General features: G+C 40.4%; 1 non-coding gene across 1 annotated transcript; it reads left to right on the top strand.

Annotated features, from left to right (window-relative positions):
• Nucleotides 1-1,526: 1,526 nt before the first annotated feature.
• TRNAG-CCC lies at nucleotides 1,527-1,599 on the top strand. The gene has a single exon. It is a non-coding gene; the product is annotated as a tRNA-Gly (tRNA).
• The last annotated feature ends 15,126 nt before the right edge of the window (nucleotides 1,600-16,725 follow it).

Raw genomic sequence — 16,725 nt, 5'->3', positions numbered from 1 at the left:
AAGCATTGACAGCAGTTTCTGGCACAAGGAATTTGAGACAAGTATTAGCTGTTATAATTACTGTGACCAAAACTGCACTGGTTTTCATTTAGGTTTTTCTGTTTGGCTGTTGTGAGGAGAGAGGAGTTTAGCTGCTAAAACTCCCCATCGACTGATATGAAGATTAAAGTCAAACCCCCTCAGATCTTGGGCTTTCCCCATGTCGGAATCGTGCAATTGATTTTTAAACCTAGAGGCAGCAAGATGGATTTACATATTTTCCAAAGGAATTCCAGAGAGAAAGTGAGAGGCCAAGTGAGAGAAGGGCAGAGAAAGAACAGTGACAGAGAGAGACAGAGACAGAGAAACAGTACAGACTGAAACTGCTAGCCTGGCAGCAGGAATGAGGGCCTCGGAAAAGCTGTTCATTTCCCAGCTGGGGTGGGTTGTTTTTTTTTTTTTTTTCCCTCTGGGTCTTTCCTTTTTTCATTTGTGTTCACACTTCCCCCTCTTGTGGCTCTTCAGAAAATCACACGTGCTTCTTGCTTTTCAGCGGATTTCCGAACTGGTGAACACTCCAGGCTGGCGGTCGTGGCGGAGGAGGCAGCTGAGGCAAGCCCGGGGCGGGGAGGCCAGTCCACACACACCACCTGCTCCTTTTCCAAGTGTCCTGCAAGCAGAAAGGGTCTGCTTCTCTCTCTCATCATGAAAGAAAGAAGAGTTCCAGGAATGAGTGCCACTTCCTCATGGGGATGCTCCCAAAGGGGTTTTTTGGCGGTGTTGCGGGAGGGCATGGACTCATGTGGGGACAGGCCAGTAGGAGAGAAAATGATCCAAGTTCAAGGAGATCTGTGTCCCTCATGGCTCATATGCACCCCTTCCAAGCCATCTCTGTGTCTCTGCTCACACTGTAACCTACACCAAGTGCCCATCCTTCAAGAACTAGGGTAAATGTCACCCCTTTCATGATCTTTTTTACCCCCTCCCCAGACCCTTATTCCCAGTGGAAGTGTTTTGTTCCTCCCCACAGCACCTTATCTAGGACACTAATGTGGCACTGGTCAGGTCTGCTTTCTTTTGCCATTATCTTTGTCTTATCATCCCATGAGACAGTGAAGAGTACAGGGAAGGGGCTGGGTTTCATTCATCTCCAAAGACTCAGCCTCCAGCATAAGGCTTGCTATATAAGAAGTGTTTAGAATACACTGGATGAATGCTCTTTTGTTGTGCACTGGGATGTGTGACTTCATGCAGTGAATGTCTCCATTCCATGACAGAAGGGCCAAGTCAGGCTGGATCTGAGGGTCCAGGAGTCCCCACGTGCATCCGTTCTTTCCTATGAGGACTTCCCAGACAAAGGCAATTACAGTTACCTATGTCTCCATTTCAAATTTAGAGCCCACTTGCATTTGAAAAGTATTTAAATGATCTCTGCAACTTATTTTCAGATGATTCAGAAGAAAATGAAGTTAGTGAAGGAGGCGGAAGAGGAGAGGAGGAAAAGGAGGAGATGTAGACAGTGACGAAGAAGAAGGGGTTGGGGGACGTCCCTGGTGGTCCAGTGGTTAAGACTCTGCACTCCCAATGCAGGGGGCCCAGGTTTGATCCCTGGTCAGGGAACTAGATCCCGCATGCCGCAACTAAAGATCCTGCATGTGCAACTAAGACCTGGGACAGCCAAATAAATAAATAAATATGTTTAAAAAAAAAAAAAAAAAAAAAGAAGAAGGGGTTGGGGAAGAAGGAGGAGGGGGGGAAAGAAAGAACAAATGTCACATCTGGCGAACCTAGCTGCAGGGTATATGGATGGCCATTGTACTTTTCTTTCCATTTTTCTGTAGTTTTGAAATTTTTCAGAAAAAAAAGTTGGGGGTAAATGCAAAAAAAAAAAATGGTTTGCAAGTTTAAAATTAAAGTAAATGGCAGAGTAAGAAATAAAATCAGGACACAATTAAAATTACTGTCTCTCAATCTAGGGACTATGCATGGGCTTTAGGGGTTACAAACCTCAGGAAATTTCAAGTACAAATGTTATGCTAGTGCATTTTTCTAAGGAGGAAGTTTGTATTTTTCATCAGATCCTCAAGGGGTTTGTAACATCCCATTCACCTCGAACATGTTACAACAGTAACCTAAAGGGAATGGAGAGAATGACTGTTACCAGACACAGGAGAATCAGTAGCCATAAAATGACAGACTAAAGTAATCAAATTTCAGAGACAAGAAATACCTCGGAGATCAAGTAGCCCGGACCTCTACATCCAGAGGGGGAAACTTAAGTCCAAAGGAAGGTCAGTGAGTTTGATGCCAACAAATTTAACATGTTTCACCGGCTCATAAATGACAACTGGGTCCACAATGGTCTCCTTATGTCTGGGGGAATATTTCCACCCAGAAAAGCCATCCTGAAAAACATTACCAGACAATGGCCATTTGTCAGCCCCCCCTAGACAAGGACATGCATCTTTGTTCTGAACCAGATGACCACATTCTTACAGGGCTGATTGCAAAGGAAACTTTGTCGAGGGGGTTACGGGTGTCTCAGTGGGACTGGGGACACTCTGAGCTGTAGGGTAGGAGCAGGCCACTAACTAAGATTGATGGATGGTGAGAGCCCTGGCAGGACAAACAATGCGGGGACGGCCAAGTGGGGGAGCAAAATTAGTTTGCAAGATTAGAACGTATTAAGACAAGTCAGACAACTGTCATGTCACAGCTCCTCACAGTAATGCTGATTGGCAGGCAAGCATTTCTGATTCTGATGGCCACGGCTGCGAGGCGTCTGCAATCTGTCTCGCATGACATCCGCCGGCTGGCAAATCCCCCCTGCAGGAGAAGTCAGCTTTTCTTAGAAAACTGTGTCCCCGGGGTCTCATTGGGCAGGCCTCCCGGGCCAAATGTGCGTGGCAAAGTAGGAGAAGGTAGAGAGGATGTGGCGGCTGTCAAGAATTTCAGCTGAAGTGGAAAGGTAGACTTCCTGAGCTCAATGCAACAAGTACTTCTGGGTCACTCACAGACCGGGAGCCAGGTGGGTACAGCAGGGAGATGCAAAAGGCACCATGATCCCTGCCTTAAGGAATGTTCAGCTTCACTGGGGAACCCAGATGTACACACGTGGCCAAGTTCAACAGGATGCAAAGCAGGCCAGAGGCAGCAAAGGCCATCCCGGGCCAAACCCCATCCAGCTGATTCTAATGAATGCCCACTTATCTCTGACCCACTCACTCTTCTCTAGACTAGTAGGTCAGCAGTTCAGCCTGTCAGTTTTCATTATCATTCAAACTGGAAGAATTTGGAAATCGTTATGACTGATTTATACCCAAGTCTTGGGTAGTACTTTTTCTTTACTTGTTTGCATTGTTTGAAATGTTGAATGTGGACCTTCTAAACTGACTTTATTAAATATTGAGTAAACACAAGAGAACATTTGTAAAAGCATGTGTATTCGTCTATATAGGCCAGGTTATACTGCAGTGACAAACAAGCCTGAAATGCCAGTGGCTTAACATAACAAACATGGATTTCTTACTCTGCAAAAATCCACTGCTGATCCAGATACCTCCTTATGATAATTCTTCAAAATAATGAAATTCAGTGATTCAGGCTACTTCGATATTGTGGCCCCTTCATCTCAACATGAAGCCATGGAAGGGAAAGAGTCAGCTGGAAATCACACACCAACTTTTCCATTCTTTGGCCCAGAAATCTCATGCATACACACACACACACACACACACACACACACACACACACACACACACCAGTTCTGCCTACAGCTCATCGGCTTGGAAGAGTCACATGGCCTTGCCTAAGTTCAAGGGGGTAGAGACCTGGGAGGGAACAGATGAAATATCTCTGCTACAACTTGAAGGCATGGAGCACACGTTTTTGTACTCATCAACAAATTTTTAAAAAAGAACATTATTAGTATATGTGCCTGTGTCCCCTTCTCAGATGCCAGCCCCTTTCCATCTCCCTCAGAAGTAACTGTCATCTTGAATTTTGTACTTAGTATTTCCTTGTTCTTCTTTATATTTTACCACATATTATTGTATCTTTAAACAACATAGTATTCAGTTATGCATTTTTTGAACTTCATATAAATGGATGCATGAACTTTGTGACATTCCTTTTTTGCTCAACAAGATTTATTCATTTTTCCGCACAGCTGGAGTTCAATCATTTTTCACTGTTTTATAGATTTCCACTGAAAGAAACAAATTACCTATAATACTGCTGAATGGACATTTGGATTTTCTCCAGTCTGGGATATTGCAGAGGATGCTACTCTACACATCCTTGTAAATGTCTCCGCATAGACTTGGGCAAAAATTTCTCTAAAAAAATTTACCTAAGATGGAATGTCTGAGATATAAGTAGGAATGATGAGCATAGAAGTTGGTAATTATATAAATCTAAAAAAACTTAATTATATAAAACAATATAATTATGTCTTTTGGGTTAGGAAAAAACCAAGGATAAATAGGCCAAAACTATAACAATTGTCTGGCAAGGATTGATTGAAGGTAAAATATTCTAAGGTCCTTGTAATGCTTGGGATGGTAGTAAATATATTGTTTAATTTTTTTACTTTGACAAGTTAACCATGCGTGATACTTTTCCAGGATACCCAGTAAAAGAAGACAAATTAAATGAACATGAAAAATATGAGGGAAAAAATACTCAATTCAAAAGGGGCAAGAAGAAAGAAAAGAAAGAAAAGGTAAGACACATAGGAAACACAAAATAAGGTGGTAAAAAAAATAGTTATAATAAATATAGATAGATTTGATCTATTTAAAGACAAATATTGAACAGTCAGCTCTACCCACCACCAGTGCCTCCCATCAGGAAACTTACACAAGGCTCTTAGACAGCATCATCCACCAGAGGGCAGACAGCAGAAGCAAGAAGAACTACAATCCTGCAGCCTGTGGAACAAAAACCACATTCACAGAAAGATAGACAAGATGAAAAGGCAGAGGGCTATGTACCAGATGAAGGAACAAGATAAAACCCCAGAAAAACAACTAAACGAAGTGGAGATAGGCAACTTTCCAGAAAAAGAATTCAGAATAATGATAGTGAAGATGATCCAGGACCTCAGAAAAAGAATGGAGGCAAAGATCGAGAAGATGAAAGAAATGTTTAACAAAGACCTAGAAGAATTAAAGAACAAACAAACAGAGATGAACAATACAATAACTGAAATGAAAACTACACTAGAAGGAATCAATAGCAGAATAACTGAGGCAGAAGAACGGATAAGTGACCTGGAAGACAGAATGGTAGAATTCACTGCTGCAGAACAGACTAAAGAAAAAAGAATGAAAAGAAATGAAGACAGCCTAAGAGACCTCTGGGACAACATTAAACGCAACAACATTCACATTATAGGGGTCCCAGAAGGAGAAGAGAGAGAGAAAGGACCAGAGAAAATATTTGAAGAGATTATAGTTGAAAACTTCCCTAACATGGGAAAGGAAATAGCCACCCAAGTGCAGGAAGCACAGTGAGTCCCATACAGCATAAACCCAAGGAGAAACATGCTTAGACACATAGTAAACAAATTGGCAAAAATTAAAGACAAAGAATAATTATTGAAAGCAGCAAGGGAAAATGACAAATAACATACAAGGGAACTCCCATAAGGTTAACAGCTGATTTCTCAGCAGAAACTCTACAAGCCAGAAGGGAGTGGCATGATATACTTAAAGTGATGAAAGGGAAAAACCTACAACCAAGATTACTCTACCTGGCAAGGGTCTCATTCAGATTCGATGGAGAAATCAAAAGGTTTACAGACAAGCAAAAGCTAAGAGAATTCAGCACCACCAAACCAGCTCTACAACAAATGCTAAAGGAACTTCTCTAAGTGGGAAACACAAGAGAAGAAAAGGATCTACAAAAACAAACTCAAAACAATTAAGAAAATGGTCATAGGAACATACATATCGATAATTACCTTAAACGTGAATGGATTAAATGCTCCAACCAAAAGACACAGGCTTGCCGAATGGATACAAAAAGAAGACCCATATATATGCTGTCTACAAGAGACCCACTTCAGACCTAGGGACACATACAGACTGAAAGTGAGGGGATAGAAAAAGATATTCAACACAAATGGGAATCACAATAAACCTGGAGTGGCAATACTCATATCACATAAAATAGACTTTAAAATAAAGAATGTTACAAGAGACAAGGAAGGACACTACATAATGACCATGGGATCAATCCAAGAAGAAGATATAACAATTATAAATATATATGCACCCAACATAGGAGCACCTCAATATGTAAGGTAACTGCTAACAGCTCTAAAAGAGGAAATCGACAGTAACACAATAATAGTGGGGGACTTTAACACCTCACTTACACCAATGGACAGATCATCCAAAATGAAAATAAATAAGGAAACAGAAGCTTTAAATGACACAATAAACCAGATAGATTTAATTGACATTTATAGGACATTCCATCCAAAAACAGCAGATTACACTTTCTTCTCAAGTGCACATGTTACATTCTCCAGGATAGAGCACATCTTGGGTCACAAATCAAGCCTCAGTAAATTTAAGAAAATTGAAATCATATCAAGCATCTTTTCTGACCACAACGCTATGAGATTAGAAATGAATTACAGGGAAAAAATACATAAAAAACACAAACACAAGGAGGCTAAACAATATGTTACTAAATAACCAAGAGATCACTGAAGAACTCAAAAAATACCTAGAGACAAATGACAATGAAAACAGGACGACCCAAAACCTATAGGATGCAGCAAAAGCAGTTCTAAGAGGGAAGTTTATAGCTATACAAGCCTACCTCAAGAAACAAGAAAAATCTCAAATAAAAAATCTAACCCTACACGTAAAGGAACTAGAGAAAGAAGAACAAACAAAACCCAAAGTTAGCAGAAGGAAAGAAATCATAAAGATCAGAGCAGAAATAAATGAAACAGAAACAAAGAAAACAATAGCAAAGATCAATAAAACTAAAAGCTTGTTCTTTGAGAAGATAAACAAAATTGATAAACCATTAGCCAGACTCATCAAGAAAAAGAGGGAGAGGACTCAAATCAATAAAATTAGAAATGAAAAAGGAGAAGTTACAACAGAAACCACAGAAATACAAAGCATCCTAAGAGACTACTACAAGCAACTCTATGCCAACAACATGGACAACTTGGAAGAAATGGACAAATTCTTAGAAAGGTATAACCTTCCAAGATTGAAACAGGAAGAAATAGAAAATATGAATAGACCAATCACAAGTAATGAAATTGAAACTGTGATTAAAAATCTTCCAACAAACAAAAGTCCAGGACCAGATGGCTTCACAGGTGAATTCTATCAAACATTTAGAGAGGAGCTAACACCCATCCTTCTCAAACTCTTCCAAAAAATTGCAGAGGAAGGAACACTCCCAAACTCATTCTATGAGGCCACCATCAGCCTGATACCAACACCAGACAAAGATACTACAAAAAAACAAAATTACAGACCAATATCACTGATGAATATAGATGCAAAAATCCTCGACAAAATACTAGCAAACAGAATCCAACAACACATTTAAAGGATCATACACCACGATCAAGTGGGATTTATCCCAGGGATGCAAGGATTCTTCAATATATGCAAATCAATCAATGTGATACACCATATTAAAAAAGTGAAGAATAAAAACCATATGATCATCTCAGTAGATGCAGAAAAAGCTTTTGACAAAATCCAACACCAATTTATGATAAAAACTCTCCAGAAAGTGGGCATAGAGGGAACCTACCTCAACATAATAAAGGCCATATACAACAAACCCACAGCAAACATCATTCTCAATGGTGAAAAACTGAAAGCATTTCCTCTAAGATCAGGAAGAAGACAAGGATGTCCACTCTTGCCACTATTATTCAACATAGTTTTGGAGGTCTTAGCCGTGGCAATTAGAGAAGAAAAAGAAATAAAAGGAATACAAATTGGAAAAGAAGAAGTAAAACTGTCACTGTTTGTAGATGACATGACACTATACATAGAGAATCCTAAAGATGCCACCAGAAAACTACTAGAGCTAATCAATGAATTTGGTGAAGTTGCAGGATACAAAATTAATGCATAGAAATCTCTTGCATTCTTATACACTAATGATGAAAAATCTGAAAGAGAAATTAAGGAAACACTCCCATTTACCACTGCAACAAAAAGAATAAAATACCTAGGAATAAACCTACCTAGGGAGACAAAAGACCTGTATGCAGAAAACTGTAAGACACTGATGAAAGAAATTAAAGATGATACCAACAGATGGAGAGATATACCATGTTCTTGGATTGGAAGAATCAATATTGTGAAAATGACTATACTATCCAAAGCAATCTAAAGATTCAATGCAATCCCTATCAAATTACCAATGGCATTTTTTACTGAACTAGAACAAAAAATCTTAAAATTTGTATCGAGACACAAAAGACCCCGAATAGCCAAAGCAGCCTTGAGGGAAAAAAACGGAGCTGGAGGAATCAGACTCCCTGACTTCAGACTATACTACAAAGCTACAGTAATCAAGACAGTATGGTACTGGCACAAAAACAGACATATAGATCAATGGAACAGGATAGAAAGCCCAGAGATAAACCCACGCACCTATGGTCAACTAATCTATGACAAAGGAGGCAAGGATACACAATGGAGAAAAGACAGTCTCTTCAAGAAGTGGTGCTGGGAAAACTGGACAGCTACCTGTAAAAGAATGAAATTAGAACACCCCCTAACACCATACACAAAAATAAACTCAAACTGGATTAGAGACCTAAATGTAAGACTGGACACTATAAAACTCTTAGAGGAAAACATAGGCAGAACACTCTACGACATAAATCACAGCAAGATCTTTTTTGATCCACCTCCTAGAGTAATGGAAATAAAAACAAAAATAAACAAATGGGACCTAATGAAACTTAAAAGCTTTTGCACAGCAAAGGAAACCATAAACAAGACGAAAAGACAACCCTCAGAATGGGAGAAAATATTTGCAAACGAATCGACGGACAAACGATTAATCTCCAAAGTATATAAACAGCTCATGCAGCTCAATATTAAAGAAACAAACAACCCAATCCAAAAATGGGCAGAAAACCTAAATAGACATTTCTCCAAAGAAGACATACAGATGGCCAGGAACCACATGAAAAGCTGCTCAACATCACTAATTATTAGAGAAATGCAATGCAAATCAAAACTACAATGAGGTATCACCTCACACCAGTTAGAATGGGCATCATCAGAAAATCTACAGACAAGAAATGCTGGAGAGGGTGTGCAGAAAAGGGAACCCTCTTGCACTGTTGGTGGGAATGTAAATTGATACAGCCACTATGGAGAACAGTATGGAGGTTCCTTAAAAAACTAAAATTAGAATTACCATATGACCCAGCAATCCCACTACTGGGCATATACCCAGAGAAAACCATAATTCAAAAAGACACATGCACCCCAATGTTCATTGCAGCACTATTTACAATAGCCAGGTCATGGAAGCAACCTAAATGCCCATCAACAGATGAATGGATAAAGAAGTTGTGGTATATATACAGAATGGAATATTACTCAGCCATGAAAAGGAACGAAATTGAGTCATTTATTGAGACATGGATGGATCTAGAGACTGTCATACAGAGTGAAGTAAGTCAGAAAGAGAAAAACAAATATGGTATATTAACGCATGTATGTGGAACCTAGAAAAATGGTACAGATGAACCGGTTTGCAGGGCAGACGTTGAGACACAGATGTAGAGAACAAACGTATGGACACCAAGGGGGAAAGCTGCAGTGGGGTGGGGATGGTGGTGTGCTGAATTGGGCGATTGGGATTGACATGTATACACTGATGTGTATAAAATGGATGACTAATAAGAACCTGGTGTATAAAAAAATAAATAAAATTAAATTAAAAATTAAAAAAAAAAAGACAAATATTGTCAGACTGATTTTTTTTAAAAAAAGTAAACAGTCATCTCTGACCAGGAGGTACCTCCTACAGTAGAACAGATCTCCACACAACTCCCTCTGGACCTGAGGTATGACCCCACCACATGGGATATCTACCCTCAGGCTGTGGGTTCAAGGCTTCCAGGACAGAATTTGTATTAATGCTATACTAATTTCTTGAAATAAATTGCAAGCCTTCCATGTTTGTCCCTGGACTGGAATAGTTTCAGTACCATTGTCCTTTCTTTTTCTTTAAATGTTAGTTCTAACTCAGCTCTCAATTTTAGATGCAATTTATAAAGCTTTAGATGCAATTTATAAAGTTTTCTCATGGGATGTAGTAAAGAAAAAACATGTCCAAAAGAACTAATACAGATGTTTAAATGGAAGTTGGAGATAAGCTGATGTGCTATTGAACTCAATATGAGTTGTGAGAGAAAGGCAGGATCAGGTACCCATCAAAGAAGTCTTTCAGCCAGAGCACCTGAAAGGATGACTTGTCACCATCTGAGATGAAGGCAGCTGCAGGAGCACAGGAAAATACCCTCTTGGACACAGTAAAGCATCCAGGCCACCTGATATAAAGATTTTCATCTCATGAAGTGCATTTATATACAAATATTAAGTGAACAATTTCAGAATAATGAAGAAGTTAGCATTATGAAAATCCAAAAGATCATCCCTCTTGAAGAAGACTCAGTTTGATTAACTATACCAAAGAACCATGGTGATTTGCAAAATTTCATACATACAGATAGTGAACAATTTAGCCCTGGGGAATTTGAGGAGAACCTGGTCCAAGGATGCAGTGTTGGATAACCCCCTGGGGCACCATGTAACTCTGCTACAGTATGAACAGTACCCCCGGGAACTGTGCAATCCAGTGGCCATGGCTTGACCCATCTAATTCTACTAGGAAGAGCTGTGGAGAGAGAAAGGATAGGGAACCTATAATGCCTACAGGAGGCACGTATAATGAAAAGCTTCCTTGGTGAAAAGTGAACTGTCATGGACTGAAACTTGCCATGGAATGAAGTCTGGGGTCAGCTTAAAAGCCAACCTGATCATCAATGTAGACAAGTTGCTTTCTTATTTCTGGAAAACCACCAATCTTAGCTATATGGGCAAAACTTTGACTCCCGTACAGCTAAACAATGAAGACTTTTGGGGGGTCATTTTGAGGACTGTCTGAGTGCAGGGGAGAACTGTGGCTGTGCTTTGCAGACCCTGTAAATCTCAGTTCTCAGATTGACGGGTCTTGTAAGATCCTGAGGCTTTGTTGACCATGCTGTACACAGCCGCATGATGTGATTGGGCTCAGCTCGTGCCATATCCACACTGATCGAATTATTGTCATTAGTATCATTAACATGCATGCCGTCTCCTTGTTGGTCTCTGGATCTGTTTGGAGTTTTTAAAGGAGCAGAACTACTGGTGAGGCCTCAAACTGATGACCATGTCCATTTTTCTTTTTAAAACAAAAGGCTTTTATTAGCAACCATGCTTGTGACCAAAATGAAGGGGGAAAAAGACATATTAGAATGATGTGGTTCCGGACAAAATGAATTTGGGTTTTTATGTGCAGTTTGGGTTTGTGATATTCTTTATCTCATTTGTTGCAATCTCTTGTTTTAGTATTGTGATAAAGCTGATTATAATGACATGTCTAAACAATGAAGACTTAAACAAAAGAAACAGACAAGAAGATGTCATGTGGGATGCTGTTCAAAAGACGACCTATTTTAACCATTGCAAACCATCTTCTTTTCACAGTAGGGTCTTCATTCACCAACTGCTATTAAAGAGATTTCCATGAAAGTCTTTGAAGAAAAAGAAACAAAATCCAAAAGACACCAAGAATTCCAATTGGCTATGGGTGGAGAAAAGAAGGACTATATCACAGCTGAGGAAGAAAAAAAGGCCTCCAGAGAATGGAGAAGGTGAAAACATTACACTGTAAGTGCCTAAAGTTAGTCAAGAAAACTTGGCCATTTGATTACAGATTAGAAAAATAGGCATCAGTGCCTCAAATGAAGGCTCAGAACATGTAGAAAAAGCCATGAAATCTTATAATTGTGGCTAATTGAATATTTAATAGGTTACTTTAATATGTAATAGGCAAAGATTTAATCAAAGTACCCATTCCAAAAGAATAACTGAGTATTCTGAATGAGCACCTGGAAGGGAAAAAGTATTATAGTACTGATAGAATAATAACTGCTAATGAAATATCTATACCTTTGAAGACAAAACTGTTGACATACTGAGTAGAGTATCATTGTTTCACAAGCAGTGACTACTAGTTAATTAGGATATTTTATCACAAGGAATTCAGATTCAAATGAATGCAGAAAAGTAAAAGTTGCAGATTACCCTGTATTTCTCGATGAATAACAGATGTTACATTTTCTGTATCAATTTGAATTTAGTAATGTAGGTATTTAGAGTAATTTTTACTTTCAAACATCATTTTTTCCCCAAGAAACTAAAGCTATAAGAAAAACTGCCACAGTGTATATGCTGTCTGTATAATCATATATATTTTGCCTTCCATGACCACTGTTCAGAAGAGTTAAGCTGAGGTTATAGGACTGTTCTAAAACTGCTGTGACAGAGTGACTGAAATATCACATAGATAGAGCCTGAACAATCAGGTAACTAGTCAATCATGAAATCTTTCTATTCTAACCTTACTTGAAAAATTATATGAAATAGTTGGAAGAGTAGATCGGATGTTACAAATGGGACTTCTGGAATATATGGAGAAAAACATACCTCTCTTCTGAGACTTTTCCTCTCCATGATGAACAGTATTCAGGCTGGCCAATTGCTGTGTGTGCTGGAGCATCCCATTGCTCACTAATCTTGGATTCAACTGTAAAAGTGCACTCACACCAACAGGATGTGCATATTGGGATAACTTGTAATCAAACATGGGATTTTATACAGTCTGCAATAGCAACCAAGGTATATGGGGGAAATATTGGCCTTTTTCCTAGCTCCTGGTTCCACCCATTTAAGAGAAGTTCTACTCGTCCTTCTTAACTCAGTCCCTGTAGAACTTGGTGTTTCATTCCTCACAGATGAGGGACATCACCAGGAAGTCTCTGTTTATTAAATATATGTAACAATAGAGGAGAGCTTCAAGATGGCGGAAGAGTAAGATGCGGAGATCGCCTTCCTCCCCACATATACATCAGAAATACATCTACCTGTGGAACAACTCCTACAGAACACCTACTGAACGCTGGCAAAAGACCTCAGACCTCCCAAAAGGCAAGAAACTCCCCATGTGCCTGGGTAGGGCAAAAGAAAAAAGAAAAAACAGAGACAAAGAATAGGGATGGGACCTGCACCAGTGGGAGGGAGCTGTGAAGGCGGAAAGGTTTCCACTCACTAGGAAGCCCCTTCGCGAGCGGAGACTGCGGGTGGCAGAGGGGGGATGCTTCGGAGCCACGGAGGAGAGCGCAGCCACAGGGGTGCGGAGGGCAAAGCGGAGAGATTCCCGCATGGAGGCTCGGCGCCGAGCAGCACTCACCAGCCCGAGAGGCTTCTCTGCTCACCCGCCGGGGCGGGCGGGGCTGGGAGCTGAGGCTCGGGCTTCGGTCAGATCGCAGGGAGAGGACTGGGGTTGGCGGCCTGAACACAGCCTGAAGAGGGCTAGTGCACCACAGCTAGCTGGGAGGGAGTGCGGGAAAAGGTCTGGAGCTGCCGAAGAGGCAAGAGAATTTTTCTTGCCTCTTTGTTTCCTGGTGCGCGAGGAGAGGGGATTCAGAGCGCCGCTTAAAGGAGCTCCAGAGACGGGCTTGAGCTGCGGCTTTGAGCGTGGATGCCAGAGACGGGCGTGAGACGCTAAGGCTGCTGCTGCCGCCACCAAGAAGCCTGTGTGCGAGCACAGGTCACTCTCCACACCTCCCCTCCTGGGAGCCTGTGCAGCCCGCCACTGCCAGGGTCCCGTGATCCAGGGACAACTTACCCAGGAGAACGCACAGCGCGCCTCAGGCTGCTGCAACGTCACGCCGGCCTCTGCCGCCGCAGGCTTGCCCCGCATCCGGACCCCTCCCTCCTCCTGGCCTGAGTGAGCCAGAGCCCCCGGAGCAGCTGCTCCTTTAACCCCATCCTGTCTGAGCGAAGAACCCACACCCTCAGGCGACCTACACGCAGAGGCGGGTCCAAATCCAAAGCTGAGCCCCGGGAGCTGTGCGAACAAGGAAGAGAAAGGGAAATCTCTCCCAGCAGCCTCAGGAGCAGCGGATTAAACCTCCACAATCAACTTGATGTACCCTGCACCTGTGGAATACCTGAATAGACAATGAATCATCCCAAATTGAGGAGGTGGACTTTGGGAGCAACGATATATATATATATTTTTCCCTTTTTCTCTTTTTGTGAGTGTGTATGTGTGTGCTTCTGTGTGTGATTTTGTCTGTATAGCTTTGCTTTTACCATTTGTCCTAGGGTTCTGTCTGTCCGTTTTTTTTTTTTTTTGGTTGTTTGTTTTTGTTTTTATTACTTAAAAATTTTTTTCTTAATAATTATTTTTTATTTTAATAACGTTTATTTTATTTTATTTTATCTTCTTCTTCCTTTCTTTCTTTCTTTTTTTCCTCCCTTTTATTCTGAGCCATGTGGAGGACAGTCTCTTGGTGCTCCAACCAGGCATCAGGGCTGTGCCACTGTGGTGGGAGAACCAAGTTTAGGTCACTGGTCCACAAGAGACCTCCCAGCTCCATGTAATATCAAACAGCAAAAATCTCCCAAAGAACTCCATCTCAACACCAAGACCCAGCTCCACTCGATGACCAGCAAGCTACAGTGCTGGACACCCTATGCCAAACATCTAGCAAGACAGGAACAAAACCCCATCCATTAGCACAGAGGCTGCATAAAATCATAATAAGGCCACAGACACTTGAAAACACACCACCAGACGTGAACCTGCCCAACAGAAAGACAAGATCCAGCCTCATCCACCAGAACACAGGCACCAGTCCCCTCCACCAGGAAGCCTACAGAACCCACTGAAACAACCTTAGCCACTGGGGACAGACACCAAAAACAAAGGGAACTATGAACCTGCAGCCTGAGAAAAGGAGACCCCAAACACAGTAAGTTAGGCAAAATGAGAAGACAGAGAAACACACAGCAGATGAAAGAGCAAGGCAAAACCCCACCAGAGCTAACAAATGAAGAGGAAATAGGCAGTCTACCTGAAAAGGAATTCAGAATAATGATAGTAAAGACGATCCCAAATCTTGGAAATAGAATAGAGAAAATACAATAAACGTTTAACAAAGACCTAGAAGAACTAAAGAGCAAACAAACAGTGATGAACAACACAATAAATGAAATTGAAAATTCTCTAGAAGGGATCAATAGCAGAATAACTGAGGCAGAAGAACGGATAAGTGACCTGGAAGATAAAATAGTGGAAATAACTACTGCAGAGCACAATAAAGAAAAAAGAATGAAAAGAATTAAGGACAGTCTCAGAGACCTCTGGGACAACATTGAACACATCAACATTCGAATTATAGGGGTCCCAGAAGAAGAAGAGAAAAAGAAAGGGACTGAGAAAATATTTGAAGACACTATAGTTGAAAACTTCCTTAATATGGGAAAGGAAATAGTTAATCAAGTCCAGGAAGCACAGAGAGTCCCATACAGGATAAATCCAAGGAGAAACACGTCAAGACACATATTAATCAAACTATCAAAAATTAAATACAATGAACAAATATTAAAAGCACCAAGGGAAAAACAACAAATAACACATAAGGGAATCCCCATAAGGTTAACAGCTGATCTTTCAGCAGAAAATCTGCAAGCCAGAAGGGAGTGGCAGGACATATTGAAAGTGATGAAGGAGAAAAACCTACAACCAAGATTACTCTACCTGGCAAGGATCTCATTCAGATTTGACAGAGAAATTAAAACCTTTACAGACAATCAAAAGCTAAGAGAATTCAGCACCACCAAACCAGCTTTACAGCAAATGCTTAAGGAACTTCCCTAGGCAGGAAACACAAGAGAAGGAAAAGACCTACAAGAATAAACCCAAAACAATTAAGAAAATGGTAATAGGAACATACATATCGATAATTACCTTAAATGTAAATGGCTTAAATGCTCCAACCAAAAGACATAGAAAGGCTGAATGGATACAAAAACAAGATCCATATGTATGCTGTCTACAAGAGACCCACTTCAGACCTAGGGACACATACAGACTGAAAGTCAGGGGATGGAAAAAGATATTCCATGCAAATGGAAATCAAAAGAAAGCTGGAGTAGCAATTCTCATATCAGATAAAATAGACTTTAAAACAAACACTATTACAAGAGACAAAGAAGGACACTACATAATGATCAAGGGATCAATCCAAGAAGAAGATATAAGAATTGTAAATATTTATGCACCCAACATAGGAGCAACACAATACATAAGGCAAATGCTAACAGCCATAAAAGGGGAAATCGACAGTAACACAATCATAGTAGGGGACTTTAACACCCTACTTTCACCAAAGGATAGATCATCCAAAATGAAAATAAATAAGGAAACACAAGCTTTAAATGACACATTAAACAAGATGGACTTAATTGATATTTATAGGACAGTCCATCCAAAAACAACCATACACATTCTTCTCAAGTGCTCATGGAGCATTCTCCATGATAGATCATATCTTGGGTCACAAATCAAGCCTTGGTAAATTTAAGAAAATTGAAATCATATCAAGTATCTTTT

Source organism: Balaenoptera musculus, chromosome 8 (genome assembly GCF_009873245.2).
Source record: "Balaenoptera musculus isolate JJ_BM4_2016_0621 chromosome 8, mBalMus1.pri.v3, whole genome shotgun sequence".
In the NCBI taxonomy this organism is placed as follows: Eukaryota; Metazoa; Chordata; class Mammalia; order Artiodactyla; family Balaenopteridae; genus Balaenoptera; species Balaenoptera musculus.
Note: the sequence above shows the minus strand (reverse complement) of the source record. Positions and strands in the feature narration are given on the sequence as shown.